Here is an 11144-nt window from a genome sequence, read left to right as displayed (position 1 = left end):
TGGTCGTTGTGTCCAGTGGGGACTCTGGTCCAATCAACTGTTTTGGTCCTGAAGTACTCGAACAGGGGGGTGATCTGCATCTTCAGGTAACCCTGGGAGACAAACAGTATGAACCAATCAGACCTGTTGTTTCAGGTAACCCTGGGAGACAAACAGTATGAACCAATCAGACCTGTTGTTTCAGGTAACCCTGGGAGACAAACAGTATGAACCAATCAGACCTGTTGTTTCAGGTAACCCTGGGAGACAAACAGTATGAACCAATCAGACCTGTTGTTTCAGGTAACCCTGGGAGACAAACAGTATGAACCAATCAGACCTGTTGTTTCAGGTAACCCTGGGAGACAAACAGTATGAACCATAAGCCTTTAGTTAGTTACTTCTTTATGTCCTCTATGTTGATCTCTGTTATGTCCTCTATGTCCTCTATGTTGATCTCTGTTATGTCCTCTATGTTGATCTCTGTTATGTCCTCTATGTTGATCTCTGTTATGTCCTCTATGTAGATCTCTGTTATGTCCTCTATGTAGATCTCTGTTATGTCCTCTATGTAGATCTCTGTTATGTCCTCTATGTAGATCTTTGTTATGTCCTCTATGTCCTCTATGTTGATCTCTGTTATGTCCTCTATGTTGATCTCTGTTATGTCCTCTCTATGTCCTCTATGTTGATCTCTGCTCTGTATGTCCTCTATGTAGATCTCTGTTATGTCCTCTATGTCCTCTATGTAGATCTCTGTTATGTCCTCTATGTAGATCTCTATGTTATGTCCTCTATGTCCTCTATGTAGATCTCTGTTATGTCCTCTATGTAGATCTCTGTTATGTCTCTATGTAGATCTCTGTTATGTCCTCTATGTCCTCTATGATCTCTGTTATGTCCTCTATGTCCTCTATGTTGATCTCTGTTATGTCCTCTATGTAGATCTCTGTTATGTCCTCTATGTTGATCTCTGTTATGTCCTCTATGTCCTCTATGTAGATCTCTGTTATGTCCTCTATGTAGATCTCTGTTATGTCCTCTATGTAGATCTCTGTTATGTCCTCTATGTAGATCTCTGTTATGTCCTCTATGTAGATCTCTGTTATGTCCTCTATGTAGATCTCTGTTATGTCCTCTATGTCCTCTATGTAGATCTCTGTTATGTCCTCTATGTAGATCTCTGTTATGTCCTCTATGTCCTCTATGTTGATCTTTGTTATGTCCTCTATGTCCTCTATGTAGATCTCTGTTATGTCCTCTATGTTGATCTTTGTTATGTCCTCTATGTAGATCTTTGTTATGTCCTCTATGTAGATCTTTGTTATGTCCTCTATGTAGATCTTTGTTATGTCCTCTATGTAGATCTCTGTTATGTCCTCTATGTAGATCTCTGTTATGTCCTCTATGTAGATCTCTGTTATGTCCTCTATGTAGATCTCTGTTATGTCCTCTATGTAGATCTCTGTTATGTCCTCTATGTAGATCTCTGTTATGTCCTCTATGTAGATCTTTGTTATGTCCTCTATGTAGATCTCTGTTATGTCCTCTATGTTGATCTCTGTTATGTCCTCTATGTAGATCTCTGTTATGTCCTCTATGTTGATCTCTGTTATGTCCTCTATGTCCTCTATGTTATGTCTCTATGTTATGTCCTCTGTTATGTCCTCTATGTAGATCTCTGTTATGTCCTCTATGTAGATCTCTGTTATGTCCTGTAGATCTATGTCCTCTATGTTCTTTGTTATGTCCTCTATGTAGATCTTTGTTATGTCCTCTATGTAGATCTCTGTTATGTCCTCTATGACCTCTATGTAGATCTCTGTTATGTTGATCTCTGTTATGTCCTCTATGTAGATCTCTGTTATGTCCTCTATGTCCTCTATGTAGATCTCTGTTATGTCCCCTATGTAGATCTCTGTTATGTCCTCTATGTCCTCTATGTTGATCTCTGTTATGTCCTCTATGTTGATCTCTGTTATGTCCTCTATGTTGATCTCTGTTATGTCCTCTATGTATGTATCTCTGTTATGTCCTCTATGTAGATCTCTGTTATGTCCTCTATGTAGATCTCTGTTATGTCCTCTATGTATGTTGATCTCTGTTATGTCCTCTATGTATCTCTGTTATGTCTCTGTTATCTCTGTTATGTCCTCTATGTCTCTGTTATGTCCTATGTTGATCTCTGTTATGTCCTCTATGTTGATCTCTGTTATGTCCTCTATGTCCTCTATGTCCTGATCTTTGTTATGTCCTCTATGTCCTCTATGTTGATCTCCTGTTATGTCCTCTATGTCCTCTATGTTGATCTCTGTTATGTCCTCTATGTAGATCTCTGTTATGTCCTCTATGTTGATCTCTGTTGATCTCTGTTATGTCCTCTATGTCCTCTATGTTGATCTCTGTTATGTCCTCTATGTAGATCTCTGTTATGTCCTCTATGTCCTCTATGTTGATCTCTGTTATGTCCTCTATGTTGATCTCTGTTATGTCCTCTATGTAGATCTCTGTTATGTCCTCTATGTAGATCTCTGTTATGTCCTCTATGTCCTCTAGTAGATCTTTGTTATGTCCTCTATGTTGATCTTTGTTATGTCCTCTATGTAGATCTCTGTTATGTCCTCTATGTAGATCTTTGTTATGTCCTCTATGTAGATCTCTGTTATGTCCTCTATGTCCTCTATGTAGATCTCTGTTATGTCCTCTATGTAGATCTCTGTTATGTCCTCTATGTAGATCTCTGTTATGTCCTCTATGTAGATCTTTGTTATGTCCTCTATGTTGATCTCTGTTATGTCCTCTATGTAGATCTTTGTTATGTCCTCTATGTCGATCTCTGTTATGTCCTCTATGTAGATCTCTGTTATGTCCTCTATGTAGATCTTTGTTATGTCCTCTATGTCCTCTATGTAGATCTCTGTTATGTCCTCTATGTAGATCTTTGTTATATCCTCTATGTTGATCTCTGTTATGTCCTCTATGTTGATCTCTGTTATGTCCTCTATGTAGATCTCTGTTATGTCCTCTATGTAGATCTCTGTTATGTCCTCTATGTCCTCTATGTAGATCTTTGTTATGTCCTCTATGTCCTCTATGTAGATCTTTGTTATGTCCTCTATGTCCTCTATGTAGATCTCTGTTATGTCCTCTATGTCCTCTATGTAGATCTTTGTTATGTCCTCTATGTCCTCTATGTAGATCTCTGTTATGTCCTCTATGTAGATCTCTGTTATGTCCTCTATGTAGATCTTTGTTATGTCCTCTATGTAGATCTCTGTTATGTCCTCTATGTTGATCTCTGTTATGTCCTCTATGTTGATCTCTGTTATGTCCTCTATGTAGATCTTTGTTATGTCCTCTATGTAGATCTTTGTTATGTCCTCTATGTTGATCTTTGTTATGTCCTCTATGTAGATCTTTGTTATGTCCTCTATGTAGATCTCTGTTATGTCCTCTATGTCCTCTATGTAGATCTTTGTTATGTCCTCTATGTCCTCTATGTAGATCTCTGTTATGTCCTCTATGTCCTCTATGTAGATCTTTGTTATGTCCTCTATGTCCTCTATGTAGATCTCTGTTATGTCCTCTATGTAGATCTCTGTTATGTCCTCTATGTCCTCTATGTAGATCTCTGTCCTCTATGTAGATCTCTGTTATGTCCTCTATGTCCTCTATGTAGATATTTGTTATGTCCTCTATGTCCTCTATGTAGATCTCTGTTATGTCCTCTATGTAGATCTCTGTTATGTCCTCTATGTCCTCTATGTCCTCTATGTAGATCTCTGTTATGTCCTCTATGTCCTCTATGTAGATCTCTGTTATGTCCTCTATGTCCTCTATGTCCTCTATGTAGATCTCTGTTATGTCCTCTGTGTGTTGTTGTCATTTTCTCATGCACTACAACCATAGTCAATAATAGCAGTGTTTCACAATTGTCATCAGCCTCCAGTATTCCAGAGAACATACTGATCTGATTATATTGTGGTTGTATTCGCCTGTGAGACAAATAATGTCATGATGTAAGCTGTTCTGTCCTTTTCTTACGTACGAAAACTATGTTCAGTTCAACATGATACTAGAGCTTCATGTCTGACACTAGAGGCCAATATTTCAGACTAAATCATATTATTACTCTAGTATATTGTATATTTAGGGTAGCAGAAGCTTCATGTCTGTCACTAGAGGCCAATATTTCAGACTATAACATATTATTACTATAGTATATTGTATATTTAGGGTAGCAGAATTACAGTAAACTTTTAAAACATTCCCGGGTTTTGCAGGGAATCTGTAATCCTTCTAACTTGATTTCTGGAAAACCAGGAGAATTTAGGGGGACGACAGATCTTTTGCAACTGTAAATGAATGATATTTCATATTATAGTGAGAACCCACCTGTAGCATCCCGTATGCCTGTCCACGGTCGAACATGAGGATATAGTAGTTGAGATTCCTGAGAGCTGACTCCCAGGGGATGTAGTCTCTCTCCTGAGACAGGTACCTGGTAATATATAATATAAGAACTGACTCCCAGGGGATGTAGTCTCTCTCCTGAGACAGGTACCTGGTAATATATAATATAAGAACTGACTCCCAGGGGATGTAGTCTCTCTCCTGAGACAGGTACCTGGTAATATATAATATAAGAACTGACTCCCAGGGGATGTAGTCTCTCTCCTGAGACAGGTACCTGGTAATATATAATATAAGAACTGACTCCCAGGGGATGTAGTCTCTCTCCTGAGACAGGTACCTGGTAATATATAATATAAGAACTGACTCCCAGGGGATGTAGTCTCTCTCCTGAGACAGGTACCTGGTAATATATAATATAAGAACTGACTCCCAGGGGATGTAGTCTCTCTCCTGAGACAGGTACCTGGTAATATATATATAAGAACTGACTCCCAGGGGATGTAGTCTCTCTCCTGAGACAGGTACCTGGTAATATATAATATAAGAACTGACTCCCAGGGGATGTAGTCTCTCTCCTGAGACAGGTACCTGGTAATATATAATATAAGAACTGACTCCCAGGGGATGTAGTCTCTCTCCTGAGACAGGTACCTGGTAATATATAATATAAGAACTGACTCCCAGGGGATGTAGTCTCTCTCCTGAGACAGGTACCTGGTAATATATAATATAAGAACTGACTCCCAGGGGATGTAGTCTCTCTCCTGAGACAGGTACCTGGTAATATATAATATAAGAACTGACTCCCAGGGGACGGAGTCTCTCTCCTGAGACAGGTACCTGGTAATATATAATATAAGAACTGACTCCCAGGGGACGGAGTCTCTCTCCTGAGACAGGTACCTGGTAATATATAATATAAGAACTGACTCCCAGGGGATGTAGTCTCTCTCCTGAGACAGGTACCTGGTAATATATAATATAAGAACTGACTCCCAGGGGACGGAGTCTCTCTCCTGAGACAGGTACCTGGTAATATATAATATAAGAACTGACTCCCAGGGGATGTAGTCTCTCCTGAGACAGGTACCTGGTAATATATAATATAAGAACTGACTCCCAGGGGATGTAGTCTCTCTCCTGAGACAGGTACCTGGTAATATATAATATAAGAACTGACTCCCAGGGGATGTAGTCTCTCTCCTGAGACAGGTACCTGGTAATATATAATATAAGAACTGACTCCCAGGGGATGTAGTCTCTCTCCTGAGACAGGTACCTGGTAATATATAATATAAGAGCTGACTCCCAGGGGATGTAGTCTCTCTCCTGAGACAGGTACCTGGTAATATATAATATAAGAACTGACTCCCAGGGGATGTAGTCTCTCTCCTGAGACAGGTACCTGGTAATATATAATATAAGAACTGACTCCCAGGGGATGTAGTCTCTCTCCTGAGACAGGTACCTGGTAATATATAATATAAGAACTGACTCCCAGGGGATGTAGTCTCTCTCCTGAGACAGGTACCTGGTAATATATAATATAAGAACTGACTCCCAGGGGATGTAGTCTCTCTCCTGAGACAGGTACCTGGTAATATATAATATAAGAACTGACTCCCAGGGGATGTAGTCTCTCTCCTGAGACAGGTACCTGGTAATATATAATATAAGAACTGACTCCCAGGGGATGTAGTCTCTCTCCTGAGACAGGTACCTGGTAATATATAATATAAGAACTGACTCCCAGGGGATGTAGTCTCTCTCCTGAGACAGGTACCTGGTAATATATAATATAAGAACTGACTCCCAGGGGATGTAGTCTCTCTCCTGAGACAGGTACCTGGTAATATATAATATAAGAACTGACTCCCAGGGGATGTAGTCTCTCTCCTGAGACAGGTACCTGGTAATATATAATATAAGAACTGACTCCCAGGGGATGTAGTCTCTCTCCTGAGACAGGTACCTGGTAATATATAATATAAGAACTGACTCCCAGGGGATGTAGTCTCTCTCCTGAGACAGGTACCTGGTAATATATAATATAAGAACTGACTCCCAGGGGATGTAGTCTCTCTCCTGAGACAGGTACCTGGTAATATATAATATAAGAACTGACTCCCAGGGGACGGAGTCTCTCTCCTGAGACAGGTACCTGGTAATATATAATATAAGAACTGACTCCCAGGGGACGGAGTCTCTCTCCTGAGACAGGTACCTGGTAATATATAATATAAGAACTGACTCCCAGGGGACGGAGTCTCTCTCCTGACACAGGTACCTGGTAAAATATCATCTGTATAGTAGAATATATTACTCTTAGTTACCTGGTGGTCCTCAGAGCTAATGTCGTGTTGATCACCTTGGCCCTGGAAACACACAACAATATGACAGCACAACCGCATCAGCTTCCAGCTTCCACACAGTTCACCGGGTAATACAGTAGGTGGTGGAGGGGGGGGGTAAGATAGAGCTTTACCTGGCCAGATTGAAGGCATCATCCACTATTTGAGCTCTGTTAATTAAAGGAATGACCTGCACACAGAAGTTCTGATGTTACATTGCGTCATATGGAATCGTACTCTGATAGGTAATACCCACATAAGATTGGATTAATAACGTATACTGACCGTGTGGTCTGTGGTGAGCTGGTTGAGGAGTCGTTCCCAGTTGTCCATGTCGTAGTTAACCCTGTAATAGCCAGACACATTGAGGTTGGCCAGAACCCACTCAGATCCTGCTGTTGTCATGGGGGGGTGTCTGTCTGTTGGAGGAAAGCAACACACTGGTCACAGAAAGGAAACATTCTGACAGATTTGACAAAATTCACTGGTTTTCCAGAATATCCTGGTTAGAGGATTCCATGACTTCCCGCTAATTCCCAAGTAATTCCATGAAAACTCCACGATTTATGGAAAACAGGGACTTTTTGGGGAAGTTACCATAACAACAAGTTAGGATTCAACACAGAACTTCCTGTTACGATGAACAATAACATGACCGGGCCATGTTCATTAGTCCAGGGACATCTCCACTGATACCCATGGACCTGTCCATTAGTCATTAGTCCAGGGACATCTCCACTGATACCCATGGACCTGTTCATTAGTCCAGGGACATCTCCACTTATACCCATGGGCCTGTCCATTAGTCATTAGTCCAGGGACATCTCCACTGATACCCATGGACCTGTTCATTAGTCCAGGGACATCTCCACTGATACCCATGGACCTGTTCATTAGTCATTAGTCCAGGGACATCTCCACTGATACCCATGGACCTGTTCATTAGTCATTAGTCCAGGGACATCTCCACTGATACCCATGGGCCTGTTCATTAGTCATTAGTCCAGGGACATCTCCACTGATACCCATGGGCCTGTTCATTAGTCATTAGTCCAGGGACATCTCCACTGATACCCATGGGCCTGTTCATTAGTCATTAGTCCAGGGACATCTCCACTGATACCCATGGACCTGTTCCTCTCCACTGATACCCATGGGCCTGCATTAGTCATTAGTCCAGGGACATCTCCACTTAGTCATTAGTCCAGGGACATCTCCACTGATACCCATGGACCTGTTCATTAGTCCAGGGACATCTCCACTGATACCCATGGACCTGTTCATTAGTCCAGGGACATCTCCACTGATACCCATGGGCCTGTCCATTAGTCATTAGTCCAGGGACATCTCCACTGATACCCATGGACCTGTTCATTAGTCATTAGTCCAGGGACATCTCCACTGATACCCATGGACCTGTTCATTAGTCCAGGGACATCTCCACTGATACCCATGGGCCTGTTCATTAGTCATTAGTCCAGGGACATCTCCACTGATACCCATGGACCTGTTCATTAGTCATTAGTCCAGGGACATCTCCACTGATACCCATGGACCTGTTCATTAGTCATTAGTCCAGGGACATCTCCACTGATACCCATGGACCTGTTCATTAGTCATTAGTCCAGGGACATCTCCACTGATACCCATGGACCTGTTCATTAGTCATTAGTCCAGGGACATCTCCACTGATACCCATGGACCTGTACATTAGTCATTAGTCCAGGGACATCTCCACTGATACCCATGGACCTGTTCATTAGTCATTAGTCCAGGGACATCTCCACTGATACCCATGGACCTGTTCATTAGTCATTAGTCCAGGGACATCTCCACTGATACCCATGGGCCTGTTCATTAGTCCAGGGACATCTCCACTGATACCCATGGACCTGTTCATTAGTCCAGGGACATCTCCACTGATACCCATGGGCCTGTTCATTAGTCATTAGTCCAGGGACATCTCCACTGATACCCATGGGCCTGTCCATTAGTCATTAGTCCAGGGACATCTCCACTGATACCCATGGACCTGTTCATTAGTCATTAGTCCAGGGACATCTCCACTGATACCCATGGACCTGTTCATTAGTCATTAGTCCAGGGACATCTCCACTGATACCCATGGGCCTGTACATTAGTCATTAGTCCAGGGACATCTCCACTGATACCCATGGGCCTGTACATTAGTCATTAGTCCAGGGACATCTCCACTGATACCCATGGACCTGTTCATTAGTCATTAGTCCAGGGACATCTCCACTGATACCCATGGACCTGTACATTAGTCATTAGTCCAGGGACATCTCCACTGATACCCATGGACCTGTTCATTAGTCCAGGGACATCTCCACTGATACCCATGGGCCTGTTCATTAGTCATTAGTCCAGGGACATCTCCACTGATACCCATGGACCTGTTCATTAGTCCAGGGACATCTCCACTGATACCCATGGACCTGTTCATTAGTCATTAGTCCAGGGACATCTCCACTGATACCCATGGACCTGTTCATTAGTCATTAGTCCAGGGACATCTCCACTGATACCCATGGACCTGTTCATTAGTCATTAGTCCAGGGACATCTCCACTGATACCCATGGACCTGTTCATTAGTCCAGGGACATCTCCACTGATACCCATGGACCTGTTCATTAGTCCAGGGACATCTCCACTGATACCCATGGACCTGTTCATTAGTCCAGGGACATCTCCACTGATACCCATGGACCTGTTCATTAGTCATTAGTCCAGGGACATCTCCACTGATACCCATGGACCTGTTCATTAGTCATTAGTCCAGGGACATCTCCACTGATACCCATGGACCTGTCCATTAGTCATTAGTCCAGGGACATCTCCACTGATACCCATGGACCTGTTCATTAGTCCAGGGACATCTCCACTGATACCCATGGACCTGTTCATTAGTCCAGGGACATCTCCACTTATACCCATGGGCCAGTTCATTAGTCCAGGGACATCTCCACTTATACCCATGGACCTGTTCATTAGTCATTAGTCCAGGGACATCTCCACTTATACCCATGGACCTGTTCATTAGTCATTAGTCCAGGGACATCTCCACTAATACCCATGGACCTGTCCATTAGTCCAGGGACATCTCCACTAATACCCATGGACCTGTTCATTAGTCATTAGTCCAGGGACATCTCCACTGATACCCATGGACCTGTTCATTAGTCATTAGTCCAGGGACATCTCCACTGATACCCATGGACCTGTTCATTAGTCATTAGTCCAGGGACATCTCCACTGATACCCATGGACCTGTTCATTAGTCATTAGTCCAGGGACATCTCCACTGATACCCATGGACCTGTTCATTAGTCATTAGTCCAGGGACATCTCCACTGATACCCATGGACCTGTTCATTAGTCCAGGGACATCTCCACTGATACCCATGGACCTGTTCATTAGTCATTAGTCCAGGGACATCTCCACTGATACCCATGGACCTGTTCATTAGTCATTAGTCCAGGGACATCTCCACTGATACCCATGGACCTGTTCATTAGTCCAGGGACATCTCCACTGATACCCATGGACCTGTTCATTAGTCCAGGGACATCTCCACTGATACCCATGGACCTGTTCATTAGTCATTAGTCCAGGGACATCTCCACTGATACCCATGGACCTGTCCATTAGTCATTAGTCCAGGGACATCTCCACTGATACCCATGGGCCTGTTCATTAGTCATTAGTCCAGGGACATCTCCACTGATACCCATGGACCTGTTCATTAGTCATTAGTCCAGGGACATCTCCACTGATACCCATGGACCTGTTCATTAGTCATTAGTCCAGGGACATCTCCACTGATACCCATGGACCTGTCCATTAGTCATTAGTCCAGGGACATCTCCACTGATACCCATGGACCTGTTCATTAGTCATTAGTCCAGGGACATCTCCACTGATACCCATGGACCTGTACATTAGTCATTAGTCCAGGGACATCTCCACTGATACCCATGGACCTGTTCATTAGTCCAGGGACATCTCCACTGATACCCATGGACCTGTCCATTAGTCATTAGTCCAGGGACATCTCCACTGATACCCATGGGCCTGTCCATTAGTCATTAGTCCAGGGACATCTCCACTGATACCCATGGACCTGTTCATTAGTCATTAGTCCAGGGACATCTCCACTGATACCCATGGGCCTGTCCATTAGTCATTAGTCCAGGGACATCTCTACTGATACCCATGGGCCTGTTCATTAGTCATTAGTCCAGGGACATCTCCACTGATACCCATGGACCTGTTCATTAGTCCAGGGACATCTCCACTGATACCCATGGACCTGTTCATTAGTCCAGGGACATCTCCACTGATACCCATGGACCTGTTCATTAGTCATTAGTCC

At 43.0% G+C, this 11144-nt stretch overlaps 1 long non-coding RNA gene and 1 pseudogene across 1 annotated transcript; both read right to left on the bottom strand.

Moving 5' to 3' along the window:
• Positions 1-11144, bottom strand: part of LOC127923835 (aminopeptidase N-like) — a 50060-nt pseudogene that overhangs the window by 18106 nt on the left and 20810 nt on the right.
• Positions 4719-6659, bottom strand: LOC127923834 (uncharacterized). The gene is made up of 3 exons (XR_008115729.1): positions 6620-6659; positions 5549-5674; positions 4719-4858 (listed from the first exon to the last, which is right to left on the bottom strand). It is a non-coding gene; the product is annotated as an uncharacterized LOC127923834 (long non-coding RNA).

Source organism: Oncorhynchus keta, unplaced genomic scaffold (genome assembly GCF_023373465.1).
Source record: "Oncorhynchus keta strain PuntledgeMale-10-30-2019 unplaced genomic scaffold, Oket_V2 Un_contig_3294_pilon_pilon, whole genome shotgun sequence".
NCBI classification, from domain to species: domain Eukaryota; kingdom Metazoa; phylum Chordata; class Actinopteri; order Salmoniformes; family Salmonidae; genus Oncorhynchus; species Oncorhynchus keta.
Note: the sequence above shows the minus strand (reverse complement) of the source record. Positions and strands in the feature narration are given on the sequence as shown.